Consider the following 22,163-nt stretch of genomic DNA (forward strand, 5'->3'; position numbering starts at 1 on the left):
GTAATAGTTTGTCATGTGATCTTCAGTCTGACGGATTGCAGACGGGCCCACCCTCATTATCCCTTTCATGCTGAATTTCAATTAGCATGCTTTCGTGTTTTGCAATAACAGACCGAACCCCGCTTGGTGAGTACAATGCCGACGGGTTGGCATACAGGGCCAATCGGTATTTCGCACCCTTGGTTGAACAAAGGCACATGTGAATATATGCTCTATATATGAGCGCGACTATATGCTTTGGAGGGTTTGATAGGCTATTTATAACAATAGATCTCGTAATAGATTACGAGACATCACGAGGCAAGGCAGTGAGGTAAACTTATTAAGAATTTACTCATATGTTATTATCAGTGCTATATGTGGTACAGTTTCTAGTGCAAATATGGCATGGGTACCGACCTTAACTTTCCTTTTTCGGCCTGTCAGAGAAAATTAAAATAACACCCAAAAACCGACTTTACAGACAGCCGTTTCAGTCTCAGAGATTTACGAAACAAATGTATGAATCACTTTCAAAATCTTAAATTACTGCTCTTGCTTTAAATTAAAATATGTGTCGTTCAGGCATGGAACGCCACATATAAAAAATATCGTTATGTCGACTCTTCATAAAACCGTTATGATGATGACGATTATTGGAGCCCTTACGTGCCCCACTGCTGGGCAAAGGCCTCCCCCAATTTCTCCACAGATCTCTTTCCAATGCTGTGTCTGGCCACTCCTTCAAAAAGGAGTCTAGTTCATCCCGTCATCGCCGGCGGGGTCTGCCAAGTCCCCGATTGGAGTTTTCGGGCTCCCACTCTGTGGCGATTTTGCCCCACAACTCATTCGGCAGACGTGACCAGCCCACTCCCATTTCAGCTTGGCCGTCTTCCGAGCTACATTGACGATTTGGGTTTTGGAACGCAGCGTTAGCGCTAGCCGTTATACTATTTATTAATACCTTCACAATAATTAATAATTATACAGATATGGCATTATTCATAAACGTATTACAAGCCTGAATTAGCTATGAATCGACGCAGTTTGTAGTCCAGATCAAACACAGATCTACCAATAGGAAGCACTCCCGGCGCCACAACCAAATTACCAAACCGGCACGAATGCCATCCTGTCTTTCAAATTTGATTGCGTCCAACATCACACGCCCATGAAGTCTATAATGAAATGGCCGTATAAAAACAAAACTATGGGCATACATGATTAGCTCGATACACGGGTAAGGTAGAACTAAACAAACAACTATTACAATAACGCTGACTCATCGTGTTAGAAATCACTTATTGTGGGAGTGACTTGCACTACACTCAAACGCAAGTGCCTTATGCTGCTAGTCCAATTGACGAGGGAGTTGGGTCAGCGCATGAATCTTCCCATTATGTGCTATAAAAGCTATAAATTATCCGGCGTTCGATCTCGGTACACCGCAAATAATAACAAATTACATTAAATGAAAAACAGTATAACATTGCCAGTGCCGCTTAAGAAGTATAAGCGAAAAACTCGATACACGGCCAATTTAATTATACTTTGATTAAGTATAGCCAATAACGAGCTACTGACATTGTTACAAGATTTTATCACCGAACTATTATTTTCGTTAGTCATTTACTATACTCACCATTCGAGATGATTCTAACAAACCACAACTCAATGGTTTCCATCATCGGACGGACTTTGACTTGGAAATGCCATAATAAATGTCATAATTATACAATTCATGTACATTTTATGTTTATGATGAAACTTCCACACTATCATTGCAAAATCTACTTTACTTTACTCTTCTTAACTAACACGGCAAGTGAAACAAAAGCTTGTAAATAATTCTGGTTCCGTTGAGTGGGGTATGCGGCCCGCGGCCCGCGCTAGGCGCTAGCGCTGTTCGGACCCCCCGTTACAGCCACGGATCATCAACTTATTGTTCGTAAAGGTCGAATTTGGTCAATACAATTGCAAGTTTTGACGCATACGATCAGATAAATTTAAGTGGACGGGCCTTCATCAAATTTTTAAACATTTATGCTTGTTTAACAGACAATGTCTATTTAATATTACCTGAACAAATTTATTACCTAGAAGTGTATATGATGGGGTTACGTAACGAAACTGTAAAACATATTTGTCGCAATGTATTCCGAAATAAACCTTGAATAATATATACGGTCAACCAGGGTGAATAGGGGCGGCTGGGGTTAATAGGCACAAAACTTAAAATGTGATTTACCTGATAATTTCTTAATAACTTCCTACACAAATTGTATCATACAAAATCTACTACGTCAGTGGTTCCCAAAGACGACAAGATTCTGACCCGCCTAACAAAAACTGTTTGGGGCCCAACTCCTGGCGGTATTAAAAAAAAAAAGCAAAGGTCATAAAATATTATTGGTAACACTCAGATTTCCTAGTAGTTTCAAGGCCCACTCAATATTCGCTCACGACCCACCAATGGGTCGCGATCGCGACCCACAGTTTAGATAATGCTCGACTACGTATTATTTTCAATACAATTTGTGTGGGTAGTTATTAAGAAATTATCAGGTAAATCACATTTTAACTTTTGTTCCTATTCACCCCAGCCGTCCTTATTCATCCCGGTTGACGGTACCTAATGTTTCGTAGTTAATTTTAAGAAACAGTGGTTAGTACGGCAGTGTAGACATCAATTAAGAATGGTCATATTATTGGGAACTTCAACATTGTATTTTATAGGCTTTAATATCGGTTGTAGTAGACAAAGCGACACATTCTTAGCTTATCCCAAAAGATTGTGCAAACAATCACAAGTCATCACTAATCACTAGCCACTAGTGATAACGGCGCTTATTCATTATCGAAATCGTGAGACCGATATTAGTTAGTTAAATCCTTAGATTTTTATCTCGGGCTCCACAAAAAATAATAGAGGATGTTGTCGACCCTTCGCTTGTACGACACGCATAAACAATGGCTCGAAGGATGGGTCAAATGAGGCGCGTCAACTCGGGTTGCACTTGTACCGCCTTGGCGCCAGGCTCGAGTTGCACGCCTGAGTCGCCCGAGTTGACTTTATCTCAATCAAAAATCACTTCTGCTTGCACACGTGCTGTTAATACTACAATGTGCTAGATTTTGAGCGTCACTGCCCACTGAAACTAGACTGGTGAATTACAGATAAGAATTGAGTAGGTATATGGAGTCAAACTAAAAATAACTTCATATGTGCATTACGACTATTTTTTAAACCCAACTTCCATGAACACAAAGGAAGTCCGAGGGCTTCAAAGCTAAAGTATAAAACCGTCTACCCTGATGACATTAAGAAAATTACAACTGAAGCGTCTGATTCTAATTAGCTGCTTTTTAACCTATAAATAATTAAGAAAATAGTATAGTATAATTTTCTTATGGACTAAATGTTTCGAAATATGTATTATTTTTTAAGCTAAAATAATAATTTAATTGTATTTCATTTGCGTTGGAAGGTACAGTCAAGGGCATAAATATATATACATCCCCAAAGTGTCAGAAATATGTGTACGCTCTTACACCTTTAGACAATAAAGTCGTGGTCACATATTCTTGAGCCATTTGTCTGGATCGATATTTTTGCCTTCGACTGTACTGTGCTATGATATTTGGAGCAATGGGAGCACGCCGAATGCAAGAATTGCACAATATAAAATATGATAAACCCGACCTTTGTTTACGGATAAACCCAACAAATTAACACCAAAACTATAATATATATAGTCCTCCTCATCGGTTTCGATGACATAAGCCAGTAGGCCAAGCAATAAGAAGGTATAGAGGGAAATGCTAGGAACACAATTTTTGACTTCGTAGCTTTGTTTGGACTAGTTAGGAGAAGAACATATCAAAAGTCCCCGACCGTAACCTTGGTGCTAAGGGGAGAGGGGGGTTTGAAGGTGCTGAATTCATTTATGTTGATACCATAAATGAATTCAGCACCCCCGATTTATACGAAAACGATACCAAACCCGGCCTAGTAGATTCACTGATGTAGATAATCAAGATAAAAATGAGAGCCCTAAATAAACCTTCAAGAGCGGATATCTCAAAAACTATACAAGATATCGAAAAACTTGACTTAACAAAACTTGTAACAAATTAAATCTCTTTTCATTTTGTATAAGTGGCCAAGTCGCTCTGATGCATAGTTTCCGAGATATAATCGAAAAACCGAAAAATTGAACCTTCAAACCTCCCTCTCCCCCCAGCACCAGGGTTACGACCAAGGACTTTTGATATGTTCTCCTCCTAACTAGTCCAAACAAAGCTACGAAGTCAAAAATTGTGTTCCAAGCATTTCCCTCTATACCTTCTTATTTCTTGGCCTATATGTATAATACGGTTATGCGAAACCCTTGTTAGTACTTCTTAGATGTAGATTTTATTTATATTATATTATATATTACATATTTATTTATATTATTATTATAAGGCACGGTTGGCTGTGCATAGAGGGGTGCTGGTGCCTACACTTATGTATGGTAGCGAAAGTTGGGTATGGCAGAACAGGCATCAGAGCCAAGTGAATGCAGTGGAAATGAGAGCGTTGAGAAGTGTGTGTGGTGTGAGATTACAAGATAGAATTAGGAACAGTGTGATAAGGGAAAAGTGTGGACTGAGCGAAGATGTAGTGACAAAAATTGAGAAAGGTATTGTCTTCGGTTACCGCGATAGTTACTCATGAAATAAAACTATGAAAACGGATTATATCGCGTATATTGAATTTATAATACATCCCGACGTTTCGAACTCTTTACAGCGTTCGTGGTCAACGGGTGACTATAAATGTATTATGGGGTTGGGATGTATTATAAATTCAATATACGCGATATAATCCGTTTTCATAGTTTTATTTCATGAGAAAGGTATGTTGAGATGGTTTGGACACGTGGAAAGAATGAGTGAAAGAAGGCTAACAAAGAGAGTGTATAAGGGAGAGGTAGAAACGGGAGTTGGAAGGGGCAGACCTCGGCGGACTTTCTCTGATCAGATCAGGGAAATCCTGAAGAAAGGCCAGGTCAAGAGCACCCTAAACCGGAAATCCGTGGTCTGCCTACCCCTCCGGGAAATAGGAGTGATTATATGTATGTATGTATGTATATTACATATTACTCTTTAATTGCATAGCGCATTGGCTGTAATGCTATAATATACCATTAAACAAATAAATTATATTGATATACTTACCCCGCTTGTACCTATACAGTTGTTTAGGAAATACGAAAACATGAAGAACCATGCATTTACCATTACTGGACACTATGGAAAAAATACACTAGACTACAACCAAATCCTTGCAAAAGCATGTAGACTTGTAAATATGGGATTTTAGAAGTTCAGTAATTTAATTGACTGTTAGTGGAAATGACACCACGGATTTTAAGAAAGATGTTGGATAGAAATTTACATCAAAAATCACTTGCGTTTCTATATATGAACGGCACGTCTGTACACGCGTCATGCGTCATTGTGTGAGTAAGTCGCTTAAAAACAGTAGTGAGCTGCCGGCAAACGGCCGTCAATCTGTTGTCGCGGGGCGAGGTATTTCGAATCGGGGCGGGGCGGTGCGTGGCCGTTCTGTATGATAATACTATTGCTTATTCTGTGATTGTAGCATAACAATCAGACAGAGCGTTGTAAAGATTCGTGTCAAACAAAAACATAACCCGGTATCAATTGGTATCGATAACAATACCGCGCGAACGAGTAAAAAGTCGCGCGGTTAACATACTTTCATATAGTTCATACGAAGTTTCGACAGTGCTTCGCCTCTGTGCTCGGCGCCGCTCCTCCGTCTGTTCTAAGCCTAACACGACAAGGTGCTAGAATTTAAGAGGTCAGCTCTACCCAGCGGCTTTCGTCGGAAATGTCCCAGACGACATAAAATGAGAACTAGGCAACGATGAATATTCATTATCGGTTTATCTTTTGACAGTATAGACTACGCGCGTAAGTACGTTGTTTCCTTTTTCATTTGAAAAGGTACTACAGTGAGTGTACCGAACTGGCACTAAAATAAATTTTTAAGCCTGTTACTATGGAAAAATGACTACGTCTCTGGATACACCCTTAAAATTGTTTATATCGTATAAGCGACAAAGAAAAAATTAAATTTTTGATGTCAACAAGTACCTTAAGTTTAGCATCTAACCTGTTTAAAACTATCACTATGCTAACTCATTTCGAAATGGCGGGGCTACTGGCCTAGAGAATACTCTAAAAGAAACCGCATATACTTATATAAATTAAAATACCAAGTTTTTGCTACGAAAGAACCTCAAGTGTATTGTGAAATATAGAAACACAAGAACCAACAGTCAGCAGAGGCACCGGCACGCCGGGAACAAGCTTAAAAACGGTTAGCCTAATTTTGATTTTGGTTGGCATAACAAATGTTCCTATTCATTTTCCTGCTCACATATTCACCGGCTTAACCACTGATCAAAACAGACTAGGTATATTCTTGGTAAATACTTAAATAGCCCTTAAAGAATAGTAGAATTTGGAACACGGGGTATAAACTAAATGTGTAACATATTTAATATGCTTTCATTTGATACCCCACACGTGTGTACAATGCATAGTTTGGGTATAATATGCAGTTTTCGCAACGACACCTAATGGGATCAAACAGGAACTGTATACTTTTAAACAAAACAATAATTTTCCTAATCGGTTCATCAATCGGTCAAATTGATAACCTTCTACTTTTTTGAAGTCGGTTAGAAAGGACTAAATTATGTACTATATAAGTAGGTACTCAATATTCCATGTAGATATGTAATAAATGTAAATAAATTTGTTATTGGTCTCCAGATATTTGAATTATTACTAAGAATATAATCTGGAGTGGAGTTTAGCGAGGTTATTGCCCTGAGGGAATTCATGGACCTATTCTTTGTAGTTCCTATTAAAATCAATAGGCCCTTGAAAAATAAAATATTTCAAACAAGCTATATAGCTCATTAAGTCATTAAGCACAATGTAGGTATATCAAAAGGTAACAATCAATAAAACGATATCACTGATAACAGGGAAACGTTGAAACCGCAACGACTTTACCTATTTAAAGAATAATAAGTACATATTTAAGTAAATATAACAAATATGATACTTATAAACGTCAAGACTACAAATAATACAAAAGTCGGATGTGCACCACCTCACAAAGTAACAAGCGAGCGGAACGAACTAGCTGCCTGAGAATCGATTTCTGAACGTGTTTATGTGTCACATCTAAGTAGTTTGCACTTCAATATTACCGCTTTTGTTCTAAAGCCGACTTGAACACGCAAACTTGAAATAAACTAACTATTACGTTAATACATAAAACAGGGGAATGTATTACCTCATTCTCATCTGGTATTTATAATGTCAAACGTGACATATTAGATGACGTATATAACATAGGCGTTTTAAGCAGCGCCTTACCCACGACGGAACCACGCGGAACAGAGGCGGTAGGTGTGTAAGGGTTAAGGGTTAATACGTTATTCATACTGCGGCTATGATTTCTGGAATACGAATCAATACATTATTTACTAATATTATAATTAAACTATGCAGTTTTTTCTGTGAGACCGAGGGCACAAAGCTGTAAAAAAATATACCCCACCACCTCATTTTTGAAAACTTTATTCCTATTTTTGAATCACGTGCATTTAAAGTCTGTACGAGTAGAAAAGGGGTGAAAAAAGGGCGAGTACTATTAAATTATCAACATTTTTTTTTTGCTTCGGATCTTTTTGTTTACTCTGGCGAATTTAAAATTTAGACAGGTGTTTTTGACGTTTCTGATTCAAAAAATATTATTCTGTTTTTATCTGTCAAGATGTCGTCGAAAGAAATAGGCATTTGTGAATTAATTTTGCTGCCCGCGGTTTCCACAGATTTTTGACAAGTTTTGAGTCGTCGTGAATATTTTATCTCCATTCTTGTCTACCGGATTTTGAGAGTAATGAATATATTTTTTTAATGATTCTTTGAAACATTTGTCTAAAAAAACACTTTTTGCTGTGAAGGATCTTACATATACGAAATCTACATATTTGGGTTCGTCTTTGACTTCTCTAAAAACTGATCAGAGATTTTTATTTTAAACTAATTAACACAAAAGTTATGGCCAGAAAACCAGTTTTTTGGCCTAAAATTATGCAACTTTGATGCCAAATATCTCGAAGTAAATGAAGTTTGAAGTAAAACTGTTAAAATATAAGCTACAAAAAACATTAGAAAACTAAGGGATTCATAGGGAAGGTGATTGGCGCCAGGGAGCCCCTTAAATTTTCTGTTAAATCCCAATGTATCAACTTCGCAGCTTGTAAAAACTTGCAACACAAGTCGGAGAACAGTGCAAAGAACCCTAAAAAAGGCAAGGTAAAGTGGAACTACTGATAGAAAACAGCGAGAAGATCAGCCTACAAAAAAACCGGCCAAGTGCGAGTCGGACTCGCGCACGAAGGATTCCGTACCATTACGCAAAAAACGGCAAAAAAATCACGTTTGTTGTATGACTTGTATGGGGAGCCTCACTTAAATATTTGTTTTATTCTGTTTTTAGTATTTGTTGTTATAGCGGCAACAGAAATACATCATCTGTGAAAATTTCAACTGTCTAGCTATCACGGTTCATGAGATACAGCCTGGTGACAGACGGACAGACAGACATCAGACAGACATACAGCGGTGTCTTGGTAATAGGGTCCCGTTTTTACCCTTTGGGTACGGAACCCTAAAACGGAACAGAAAATTAGAATCAAAGATGTGTAAGCTGTTTGATCAGAATCCGTCTATCTCTTCTCGAGATGTACCTATTTAAAAAATATTGGTACGAGTACAAGTCAAACAAATGTGATCCGTGTTGTTATAGCGGCATCGGCAACAGAAACATATCATCTGTGAAAATTTCAACTGTCTAGCTATCACGGTTCATGAGATACAGCCTGTTGACAGACAGACGGACAGTGGAGTCTTATTAGTAATAAGGTCCCGTTTTTACCATTTGGGTACGGAACCTTAAAAAAGGTGCGGCATTACTACTTACAATAAAAAGCAAAAAGACCTCAAGAGAACAATAGAGCAGTCTAATCGAGCAGTAAGGCGTTCTAGATCACTGTGCCACCTTTGTGGTTCAAAAAGAAGACTGCTTAATAGGGATGATGACACATGCTGAATTTTACAACAAAATCTAGCAACATATAGGTAATGAGCAATTTATCACAATAATGTAGATATTAAAATAATATATGGAAATAATACAAAAATACAGGACTTGAAAGTTTCAAAATTTAAGTAATTTATTAACTTCCAAAAAGAAAATAATTAAGGGTACCATTCGATTCCTTACAGTTTATCCAAAAAATGATTGTATGATAACTATATAATACATAAACGCAATATTTAACCGACAAAAACGCAATTTTCTTGTTTTGTCCACACATTAAAAATGGGCTCTCAGTGACCTTGACCTTATGTTCACTTATCGTTTAGTTAGAAGCGTTTGGGGGGTGAAGTACGACTGTCGGACTTTGACTATCATTTCTGACTTTTGTCACAGAATAAGTAATAGTATTATCACACAGAACGGCCGGGCACCGCCCCGCCCCGACTCGAATTACCTCGCCCCGCGACAGAAATCTGGCGGACTTCTGGCGTACTCTCAGTTCGGTTAGCGACGCGTTGACGGAACGATCAAAATGCCGGTGCATTGTGCTATTTATGTTCGGTTATGTTCTTATCAATTTGTAGAAATAAATAATCAAGTTTTCCAATATTCAAAACACGAAATTATAGAGGCTCGGTGAAATAAGAAGGTATAGAGGGAAATGCTAGGAACACAATTTTTGACTTCGTAGCTTTGTTTGGACTAGTTAGGAGGTGAACATATCAAAAGTCCCCGGCCGTAACCCTGGTGCTGGGGGGGAGGGGGGTTTTAAGGTTCCATTTTTCGGTTTTTCGATTATATCTCGGAAACTAGGCGTCAGAGCGACTTGTCCACTTATACAAAATGAAAAGAGATTTAATTTGTTACAAGTTTTATTAAGTCATGTTTTTCGATATCTTGTATAGTTTTTGAGATATCCGCTCTTGAAGGTTTATTTACGGCTCTCATTTTTATCTTGACTTGACATCAGTGAAGCTGCTAGGCCGGCTTTGGTATCGTTTTCGTATAAATCGGGGGTGCTGAATTCATTTATGGTATCAACATTGACACCTTTCCGAAGTAAAAACATATAAACTTTAAACAAATAACTTTTTTTTAAACTCCTTTTCAAACTAACATGAATTCGAACCATTTCAGATCCGGTGATGAATGTTGTACGGCTTCGTACAGTTTGTACTTTCGGTAATTATGGCTGTCCAAAGTTCATGTGAAAGCGATTCGGAGCGAGAAAAACCTAATAAGGATGTTTTATAATTTGATTAAACACATTTCTTCGCACTGTACAAATTAATAGCTAATAAGTTTACACTTACTCGACCTGTAAATGGTATAATCTCGAGATATGTTATTACTATTTGGTCAATGCGAGCGTGCGTGAATCACGCCCGGAATAAATCATTAAGAAAACTCCTGTCATAGTTAAGAGTGAAAGATGTCAACGGCGCGACGGCCATATAAATCAGATTTAAATTGCTTTCCGCAACGACACTCCCATCGTCGACTTGGCGTTAATAGCGCGCAACCGAAATATTATACGTCTGTTTAAAAATATTTCCCCACCTCGAAATCATTAGGCCGAACCTGACACCTCTCTGAACTAAACATCCGACGTTACGGATCCGGAGCGCTTTTTACTATGAAATAGGAACCCGGCGCCATGTAAAAAAAAGGTTGTAATTGCGCCCAAGTTAGAACCAATTATAGCGGCCCTTGTCAATATATTGTGAAACGGAATGATCATTAACACAAAAAGAGTTATCACATGCAAACAACGGCCAATTTAGATAAATGACTCAAAGCTAATTCAATTTTATTACGTAGAATAAATAATTGAACTTCTCCTAATAAATAGATACAACTGGACTTAAAATCCAAAATTATGCGCATGCTTTTAAATGACATTTGCATGTTGACAATTTTTGATTTAATGTCAATTACACTAGTTTTTGGTAATTTTTTTCATATGTTTTAGATAAATACCTACGCGAAAACGACATTGGCATTACCATCAAAAAAATTGTTTAAGAAAAAAACTAATGCGAGAACAAAGCAGAGCAAATATTAAGGACAGAAACGGAGTTACTGGTATCTCCAAAGTATATTTTAAAATATGTCTATGTTTCGAAAGATATCCCAGCAATTATCTCCTTTAAAGATGTGGCAAAGAATGGCACATCTCTAAAACTTCCATTCGGATGATTCATATGGGTAACTTCAAACATACACTACCACTAATCCTCAAATATTTTTTTTTTCATTTGAAATGTCTAATCAAAATCATTATAGTTACTATGGTAGTATGGTACAGTTAAGTATGGCGAAGCTCGAGACGAAAAGAGACGGGGTCACGTGTCCGCTTCTCCATACAAACGTGGACTACGTTACCATTTTTCTCTCTGGATATTAACATTATAGAACATATTTATCGCACTTTGTTTATTTTTTATATTATAAGAGTTAGTAGCAGAAGATTATACAAAATTTGCAAATGAAGATGTTTGCACCATAAGGCGGTCACAAAAAAACAAAATAACCTCAGTATGGTCCGATATGACCATCGAGCAAACGTTGATGAAAAATATAGTGTTATTGGCATACGTCAGAAGAGGAATAACAGAAAGTTCTCTCAACAAATGGGTCATCGGATTACCATTTTACTAGTATATTTGTGGTAGAGTATATTCGGAAGCCTAAAAAACTGGATGACCACAGCTCAAGACATAGACAACCATGGAATAAGATGGAGGAGGCTTTTTACCCTATGGGGGCCATACAATAATATGTATATCAACTAAGTAAGTATTTAAAATGTGTAACTAAGTGTATGGATAAATAAAGTTATATTTATTAATTTTATTACTCCTGACCTTCGCTGCTCGTACCATCTTTACGCCGACGACCTGCAACTCTATGACCATTGTAGCGTTACTGACCTAGCTGCTACTGTTGACAAATTAAATCTAGACCTCTTACATATCCAGCGATGGTCTGAGAAGTTCGGTCTGTTTGTTAATCCGTCTAAGTGTCAGGCCATTGTCATAGGTAGCGAACGCCAGCTCGCGAAAATAGATTCTACACCCCCCGTATATTTCAATGGCACTCCGATTCCTTACAGCCAGAGTGTAAAAGACCTAGGCGTCTATTTAGACAGCACCCTGAGTTGGAAGATACAGGTAGCTGAAATTTGCCGAAAAGTCACTGGATCTCTACATGCCCTTAACAGACTTAAACACTTTTTACCCGTTAAAACAAAAATATTATTAGCACAGACATTAATCCTACCCATAATTGATTACGGTGATGTGTGTTATCCAGACTTAAATGAAGAGCTCTTGAACAAGTTAGATCGTTTACTAAATAACTGCATTCGTTTCATTTTCTGTCTTCGTAAATACGACCATGTCTCCTCTTTCCGCTCTAAACTCGGCTGGTTTCCTATACGTGTTCGTCGAAATATTCGCATGCTTTGCACGCTCTTTTCTGTTATTAATGATCCCCAATCTCCCGAATATCTCAAATCTTTCTTCAACTACTATGGTGTTTCTCGTGTCCGTCAACTTCGCTCTACTGGCAACCTTTCTTTGTCCATACCATTTCACCGAACAGGTTTCATGTCCTATTCTTTCTCTATTCAGGCAGCTCGCCTTTGGAATAGTCTCCCTGTTAAAATTAGACAGTGTCCGAATAGATTTGCATTTAAAAAATCCTTACGTGAGTGCCTTGCTGGCAGAACGATGAATTCTTAGTGTTTCTGTTTTGAAAGTTTTATCTGATATCTTATGTATTTGTATGTATGTATATTGTATGTATTTATATGAATATTATATATACAGATATATGTATGTATGTCTATGCCTATCCATTATTTAACTATACTTGTATATATGTAATCACTATGTTGCACCGCCTACAAATTATCTGCTTTGCCCGAAGATTGACTGGTAGAGAATGCCTCATAGCATTAAGTCCGCCTTTTGTACGATTGTATTTTCTTTTGTGCAATAAAGATTAAATAAATAAAATAATAATAATAATATTTGGAAGGATTATAGAAAAAATGTTACAGTAGTGTTTGACGGATATGCCAGAAACACTTCGAGCGCAAAGTCTTGAAAGATTAAGGCGAATCATTAACAGGAGATGTCTAGACATAAGAGTTGAATGAAAATACGCAACCGTCAAATAACGAATCATTAACAGGCGATGTTCAGACATAGAGTAGAATGAAAATACGCAACTGTCAAATAATTTGATAATTAGAGAAAGATTTATTGCTCAACTATCAAATCGATTGAAGGTCGAGGGTATAACTACAGTAATTAATAGCTACTTAACTGATAATGCTGATTTCCTCAACAATCAAACGGCCATTGCCAAGGCCAGATAATTTTACCTATGAAAACGTCGTGGTTATTGGCAAAGATGTTGATGTCTTGGTGCTATTAGCCATGACACTGACTACCGTAAATAAAAAGATTTATCATATGCAGGTACAGGTGCTTGCCTTTGCAATCAGCTAGATGCCGAGGAATGGAGTTAGACAAAAAAGTGACGCTTATTTACAATAAAACATATATTATATTCGTTGGGCGGACGACATCCCGAACATTGCAGGTCACCCCGTAGACAACATGCCAATCGCTAACGCTCCGTAGTGAACGAAATGCAACTGTCCCTGTCACACTAACATAGAAGAGTGATAGAGAGACATAAAGCGATTCGATAGCGAAGCGCAAGCGACTGTTACCTTGGCTAGGCCGCCAGGATCGGGACAAGTGGCGTACTAGAAGAGAGGCCTATTCAGCAGTGAGCGATAAAGGGCTGATATGATTAAATAAAATCTTAGGTACATATACAATGCCAACAAAATTAAATATGAATTACCTAAGTAGTCTTAGACTATTACGGCATATTCCAGTCCGATAAAACAAAATTAAGTTAGCATTCATATAATTCATAGTACTCCTATATCATCAAAGCACTCGCATAATAAACGCCCTAAGACCTAAGTCAATAATCATAAAAGATTAAATAAATACCAGTGTGGGAAATCAACATCGGATGAATTGGATTTAATTGTATTCAGAATGCTCCTCCCAGAATGAAATCGGTTGATCGTAAATCAGCAGTAATAATGCCGGCCGTTTTATTGGGTAAACAAATCTTTATCAACGCTATTACACGATCGTTAGGAACGAATTAAAATATTAAACTCCATGCTAGACTGCCACACACGAGAGACTGTCGTATAATACAAAGATAATAGTACTAACGTACAGAAGTTCCGCTGTTTAACAATAGATCTTTAATAGATGGTGAATTTTTCAAAAAAACTACAATTTTTTCAATACAAAATATACAACAACAAACTTCACACGCACTCCCAATTTACAAACTGCTAAGTAACTTCATTACTTACCATAACTTTTGCGTTCCAGTCCTTACACTGTCAATGGTAATGGCATTAATTAAAAGTAATGTCATTGATAGTGATAGCGTCCGGACCGTGTGTGACATAACGTACAGAAGTTCCGCTGTTTAACAATAGATCTTTAACAGATGGTGAATTTTTCAAAAAACTTTACTATTTTTTCAATACAAAATACACAACAACAAACTTCACACGCACTCCCAATTTACAAACTGCTAAGTAACTTCATTACTTACCATAACTTTTGCGTTCCAGTCCTTACACTGTCAATGGTAATGGCATTAATTAAAAGTAATGTCATTGATAGTGATAGCGTCCGGACCGTGTGTGACATAACGTACAGAAGTTCCGCTGTTTAACAATAGATCTTTAACAGATGGTGAATTTTTCAAAAAACTTTACTATTTTTTCAATACAAAATATACAATAACAAACTTTACACGCACTCCAAATTTACAAACTGCTAAGTAACTTCATTACTTACCATAATTTTTGCGTTCCAGTCCTCTTACACTGTCAATAGTAATGGCATTAATTAAAAGTAATGTCATTGATAGTGATAGCGTCCGGACCGTGTGTGACACAACATATGACAACAAAATGATATTTTAGTTTTTTGTAAGCATTGACTCATAAACACGAAGTATGCATAAAAAAACGATTGTTATCCCAATCAGCGTTATCTAAGAACATCGGTATACATCGAGACGACTTATAGTTAAAAACATCTCGAACCGTCAGCAAAAAATATTGCAGATAAAAAGTCTGTCTGTATTCGACGCCGAGACTGTATCGCCTACAGACACCGCTCGCTCTTCTCGCGATGGAACAACCAACTGCAGCCTATATGACTTTATTGCTACAACAGCTCATGTTAACTTTTAAAACTTAATTTTTGTATGCAATTTACCTGGACTGTTTCGAAGGTTACATTTCAGGTATTACAGACAATAAGTGTAATAAGATACGCAAAGCAATACTCTCGTCTTTCAAACTTACGACCCAATACAAGATTAGCCCGGCATAACTGACACATAGAAAAAAATGATCCGTGTCAGTCGATCGTCAATACAGGTGGAAACAAATAAAAATAGATTTAAGTTGCAATTATAGCAACATTTAATCAGCTAGTATACTATTGTATACAAGATTTTTTAAGTAGGAATTAGATGTATAGTTAAGTCAGTCTGTTATGTTGCTCTACCCTCGCAGGGTTCATGTTGAGACTGAACTTAGCCCTAAGATCCTCTGTTCACATGAAATGCAATAAAATTATTTGAGTAAGAAAAAATCTTTTTACTCAGAAGGAAAAGGGTTCCGTTATAGGATCAGTTTGTTGTCCGTCCGTCTGTCTGTCTGTCAATACCCTTTATCTCGGGAACGCGTGCAGGTATCGAGTTGAAATTAAAACTATATACTCAGGTCTACAGCCCCTTGAAGCTGTGAAAAAAATCAAACTTCTAAGTTAACGGCCGTTTGTGTCACAAAAACCGTTTATCATACACTCTCAAGGGAATCAAAATTTATGGGGTACTTCCCGATGACATAGATCTATGAAATTTAGCAAGTAATATCGTCTTACACTTTGTACAAGTACAGGGAAAAATCTGTAGGTAGACTATAATTTCTAAAAAATTAAAACAAGATAAATTTAAGATAAATACGGAACCCTCGGAGGGCGTGTGCGACTCGCATTTGGCCGGCTTTTTTTTATTTTGTCCCAAATAGGATAAAATAATGTATATCTAAATGGCTTACAAAAAACGATATCGTTTTGCCAAAATGACAATTTAAGCAATGTTCGGACGTTTTTACCGACTTCAAAATTCCAAAAGGAAAGGACTTCCTTATCAGGTGCTCAAATACGCCGACAAGATATAGAAGAAAAACTATACGTGTCAATAAATGTCACTTAAAATAAAATTCGATAACTGCACCCAAACAAGAAAGTTAATATAAATCAAAAGGTCAAAACCCTGAGATAAAACTAAACATTATAAGTGCGTGCCGTCAGCAGTGGAGACTCAGCAGTGGAAGTTCAAGAATGAGTTTTTCGGAACCAGTATATTCGGTAAGTTATTCCCCACTCCGTAACCTCTAGTCATCTTACACATGGACGATCTACGAGTAGGTAAGTAGGTAATCTTTGCTACGATGCCACCGAGTTTGAATAAGTGTTGGCAAAACAGCACTATCTTGTAGTACCTACCTATCCTACTCTTTATACATACGTAGGTAGGCAGGCAGACAGGCAAGCGTCCATATGATTGTTTGCCACCATCGAGGTAAAAGAAAAACTTTGAAAACTTCAACAATATTCTCAATCTTTGTCAAAGTCCTCCTGAATTAATTTTTAACAAGCAGAAACGTCTGCGATCGATGCTATTAAGCTTAGAATAAATTTAAAAGTGGAAAAATTACTGCCTTGGGTGAGACTTGAACTCGCGGCCTCTCACCCAAGGCAGTAAATTTCCACTTTTAAATTTATTCTAAGCTTAAAGTCCTCCTGGTTCCTACTCAACAGAAAACCAAAATAAGATGTCGAATCATTTTACTCAAGCCGCAAACAAGAAATCATTATAAAATAAATGAAAAGATTGATCTTAATTCCGACATCAACATAATTACTTAAAATGATCAACAACTCGACAACGGAAACGTCATAAAGTGTTAAAAAAATCTTATTAATTTATTTCAAGTTATCATCAAGGGAGCGTTATTAATGTATGAATATTAAAGCGGCTCTCATCTAAATAGGAAACCACGATGACATATTTAAGTGGCCCGTTTCAAAGAGCAGCAAGGCGTATAAAAAAAATAAGTACCCCACACACTAAGATATTTCTACAAATCGATGATTCTATCATCGGGCCCGGCGAATACGAAAATAAGCATCAAAGTGTTTTTTAGAGGAAAGGCGACAAATGTCAACCGGCAAGGCACAGTGGCAAACACGTGTTACATATTGTCTGACAAAATTTACTGTTGCTTTATTAGCTCGCGAAGCGGATGGAAGAAAATGAAAATAACCAGTGTTCTACATTCTAAAGCACATGTTATGTGCCATATAACAACTGAGGCCTATTCATTTTAACAAATTGAAGCTGCATGGACTAGGTATTTGAATATTTATCTAAAAGATAACTAGAAGTCAGAAAATTGTAATAAATTTGACGACCGGTCTGGCCTAGATGGTCCTGGGTTCTAATCCCGGTAAGGGCATTTACTTGTGTGGTGAACGCAAATATTTGTTCCTGAGTCATGGTTGTTTTCTATGTATACACGGTGTTTCCTGTAACAGGAGCAATAAATTAAACTGGAGGCTGTACGCCTCAAACTGACCAACATTTGTTCAGCAACTTTATTAAATTATGAAATTTTTAGATTATATCTTTTTCATACTAATTAAATATTATTTTCAATGTACGCTGCCATCTGTGTGTTTGACGCTGCTTGTCACCCTTTAAACATAACAAATTTTGCAATACATTGCGTCTTAGAATAAATAAAGTGTAATGAAAATCAAAAGACAAGTTATTTTTAAAAATTGCTGAACAAATGTTGGTCAGTTTGAGGAGTACAGCCTACAGCTTCATTTATTGCTCCTGTTTAGGAAACACCCGGTATAAGTATGTATTTATATATATAAGTAAGTATATCGTCGCCTAGCACCCATAGTACAAGCTTTGCTTAGTTTGGTGCTAGGTTGATCTGCGTAAGATGTCCCCCAATATTAATATAAAAAAAAAAAGTTGCGTATTTACTTACTTGAGTTTTTCCCAATCAAGGCTCGGAACCGGTTTTAAAAATACCGGTTTATTTCGGTTTTACTCCGAACTTACATAATAACGCGAACGTTTTAAGAACTTTATTGTATCCTAAATAAACCGGTTTATTTTGAATTATAAACGAATGACTCGGCCGGCTCGGTGGTGTGCCGCGTAAACAAAGACACCGACATATAAATAAACCGGTTTTATTGTTCGAAACTAGTTAATTTGACAAGAACTGTGGAAATGTTCTCCTAAAAACCGGTTTAACAAACGAAACCGAAATTAAAAGATTTTGCGCCAAGTACATGATAACGGTTTGGAAATTTAACCGGTTTCCAGGCCTTGTTCCCAATACGTTATGGGCTCACTCACGAAAGTGTTATTGGAATTAAAAAATTCGGTATAAACCTCAGTAACAAAAATCTTCTTGAGAAATACTCGAGTATGCATAAAAGTTATCCTGCCACGAAATTGTATTATTGGAGTTACAGAAGGTGAGTACGCACCGACTGGCGCCCTAAAAGAACAACCTTAAATAATGCTTAATTAGTTTCAGTTAACATACCTGCGAGAGGATGCCAATAAAATTTAAATCCGACTGCGGCGACGCTTGATTTACAACAAATCAATAAAAGAGAAGGCTATCATTAACTCTTTTATTGCGTATTCAACAAAAGTAATGTATTATGTCGGTACGCGGTAATGACATCTCAAGTCTTGGTTCGATCAAACGGATGACGAATGTAAGTCATTTTAATTCAACTGCAGATTAATTTAGGATCTGATAATAGGCATTCGTATAAAATAATTAAGAAAGATAGTCCTCGCTCAAACCGGACTATTGTAATTTGGTAATTGTGTCCGTATAAATCAGCGGAATGCACGGAATTAGCGATCGCTCGATTTATATGACGTCTATATATCAAGTGCGTAAGTAACAGAACAAATACAATGGCGTAGAAAAAAGTCTGGCTTTGAGAGATGGCTCGTAAAAATAAAACAAGGGACGTCCGGAGATATGTCAAGATAGCATGCGGCGGGGGGGCGGCGCGGCGCCGGCGCATCGGGCCCAATTAGAAACACACCTTTTGGACATGTGCTCTCACTCGGCGCTAACTAACTATATAACTAACTAAAAACGCAAGGACGCGGGCCAACCACATCCGTTATCGTTTGTCATATTTTTTTGCTCGTGAAATTCCAGCATATCCCTGATTTTTGAAAAAAATTGCATAAGTTTTTTTTGTTTGTTTTTGTGGTTCAGCTGTTAGTCGTTTAAGTTACGATTTAATGCATAACTGAGATGTTTGAAGATAAAGCAAAAACTAGAAAGAAAATATTAAAACGGTACAAGATATTTAACACTCCACGTTTACGTTCATTTAACGTTGCGTCTGCCTTTTTTTTAGATTAGCGAATACATGCTTATCTTTTATAATTTTAAATAAATCGTGATATTAATGGCCGAGAGCTGGATCACCTACTTTATTACTACACGTCAAGCCGAATCGTAGAGTATTATTTTGCACATTTCAATGTCTGAAATAAACGTTTTTTTTTATTATATATATCTAAGACTGGCGACCCGCCCCGGCTTCGCACAGGTAGTTCAACTAATTTACACAAAACCTTTACAAATTATACATATAAACCTTCCTCTTGAATCACTCTATCTATTAAAAAACCACATCAAAATCCGTTGCGTAGTTTTAAAAATCTAAGCATTCATACGGACAGACGGACGGACAGACAGCGGAAAGCGACTTTGTTTTTTACTATGTATTAAAGATAGTTTTATTTAGAATAATCTTAAACATGTTACTAAGCTTCGGTTAAATTTATTTTCAGAATCTCAGAATTCATATTTACGAGAGCATTTTGAAATATTGTTGTCTATCTATGTCCAAATCCAAACGCATTAATGGTTTCCTTTAAATTAGCGAGACCTCTTGGAACAGGAACCACAAAAACGCATGAGGACGGTCAAAGTGCCCGGAAGTGCCAAGACACACGTTCTTAAGGTGATTATTGTGGTCGAACACTTAGAAGCAAACAGACCGACTAAAACTAAGAAAAAAAAAAACTGTGTTTCATAGTCAAGTTAAACCATTATTTTGTCATAAAAGGTTGTAACGAGGATATTTTAGAAAAAGTTATTAAAACAGAAATTCTTACTACTTTTTGGATTTTATTTTCAAACAGAGACTATTTAAATAGGTATGTTTTTCTACTCGTCGACTGTAATGTTTGAATTAAGATTTCGTATACCACTCGTAATTGGGTACTTTTCATGTATGGGCTCCCAACTCAACTATAATATTCATTTCGAAACGGTTTAGTCAACTATAATGAATTTGACCAATCACGTGGCGCCGCGGTTTAGTGGAAAAGACACCAACGCGCGACTATTTCATAAGTAATACCTATTCATATATTATGCACGCGTTGATGTATTTTGTGCTACTGAGATACTCACCATATTTTCTTTAATTATTTAGGTTTTATAGTAGAAAACGTATTATTTTAGATGACTCGTAGAAAAAGTATTGTATACAATAGTGATAATCAAGTTATTCAATTTCGTACCTTCCTTAGGCCACTCAGCAAGTTTCGTGGCCTAAGGAAGGTACGAAGGACAGTCGCACAGTATGCGACTGAAAAGCTCTCTATTATATCACGATTGTATAAAATACTATTAAATGCTAGTTTTCCTGCTCGCCGACGACGTCGTGTCAATGTATTGTGAAGTTAGTGGAGGACACCACCCCGCCTTAACATGTTTAACATAAACAAACACATATAAATTTAATGTTCTTAGTAATCACCGACCCAATTATAAAGGTTGTATAAATAAGCTAATGCATTCTTAATTAATAAGAAATACGTTTTGATGTGAACTTTTTATTGCAATGCTTAATAAAAGTACCATACCTAATGCACGAATACTATAAATAGAATTCCATTAGAAAATGCGATATTAACATAATAATAAAGAAGGTAATAACGGTAATAAACCTAGCATTAGAAGAAATAATTAAAGAGTTCGCATAGCTAAATGTAGTAATTTGAAAGTTAACCAAGTACAACGTCTGTACAACACTTTAAGCAATGGTTAGATATTCATGAATAATTTACAATAGAAGATATTAAGTAATAGTACATTACTATACAAAGGCCGGGACATAGGAACTTACCGGCCGAGTGTAATATAGGTAAGGGTAGATCGAAGCGAGGCTATTCCATGAACACAAGGCCAGCAAATACTATGCCGTGCCGGCCGGGATATGTATGGCGCTTTTCTAAAAAAATGCGTGGAAATACAATTAAAAATCAATAATCACCTTTGTACGGCGCGGCACGTGACGCGTGCTCGAGGTTAAATTTGTGCGAAAATTCATTTCCGCGGGTTCAAAAGTTAGAACGGGAGCACCCATTATTTGGACTTTCGATGCGGTTATTTTGAAAAGGATTCACTTGATGATTATTTTTTAACCTTAAATTTGTTTTATAAGTTACTATCGAATGATGTGCCCACACATGTAAGGAGTGTTCTCCAATTTTTTTTGTTGTTATCAAACTAAGTAGCGTTTTTGCCATCTTCGTTAAGGAACCCTGAAAAACCTGTCACAACTCTTTTTTCATCCGTTTTGAAATTTATTTTGACATGTTTTCAACCATTCCGAGGTTCGCGACAACTAACACATCAACTACCACTAGGTAGTAAACTTGAGTTCAGTAGAAATCCTTACTGCTCGGTACTCACAGACAGATAGATTCTAAG

The 22,163-nt window shown here is 36.9% G+C and overlaps 1 protein-coding gene across 1 annotated transcript in view; it reads right to left on the reverse strand.

Moving 5' to 3' along the window:
* Positions 1-22,163, reverse strand: part of LOC134754480 (ankyrin repeat domain-containing protein SOWAHB) — a 107,010-nt gene that overhangs the window by 67,111 nt on the left and 17,736 nt on the right. The window lies entirely within an intron of this gene.

The sequence above is a fragment of the Cydia strobilella genome, chromosome Z (genome assembly GCF_947568885.1).
Source record: "Cydia strobilella chromosome Z, ilCydStro3.1, whole genome shotgun sequence".
Classification (NCBI taxonomy): domain Eukaryota; kingdom Metazoa; phylum Arthropoda; class Insecta; order Lepidoptera; family Tortricidae; genus Cydia; species Cydia strobilella.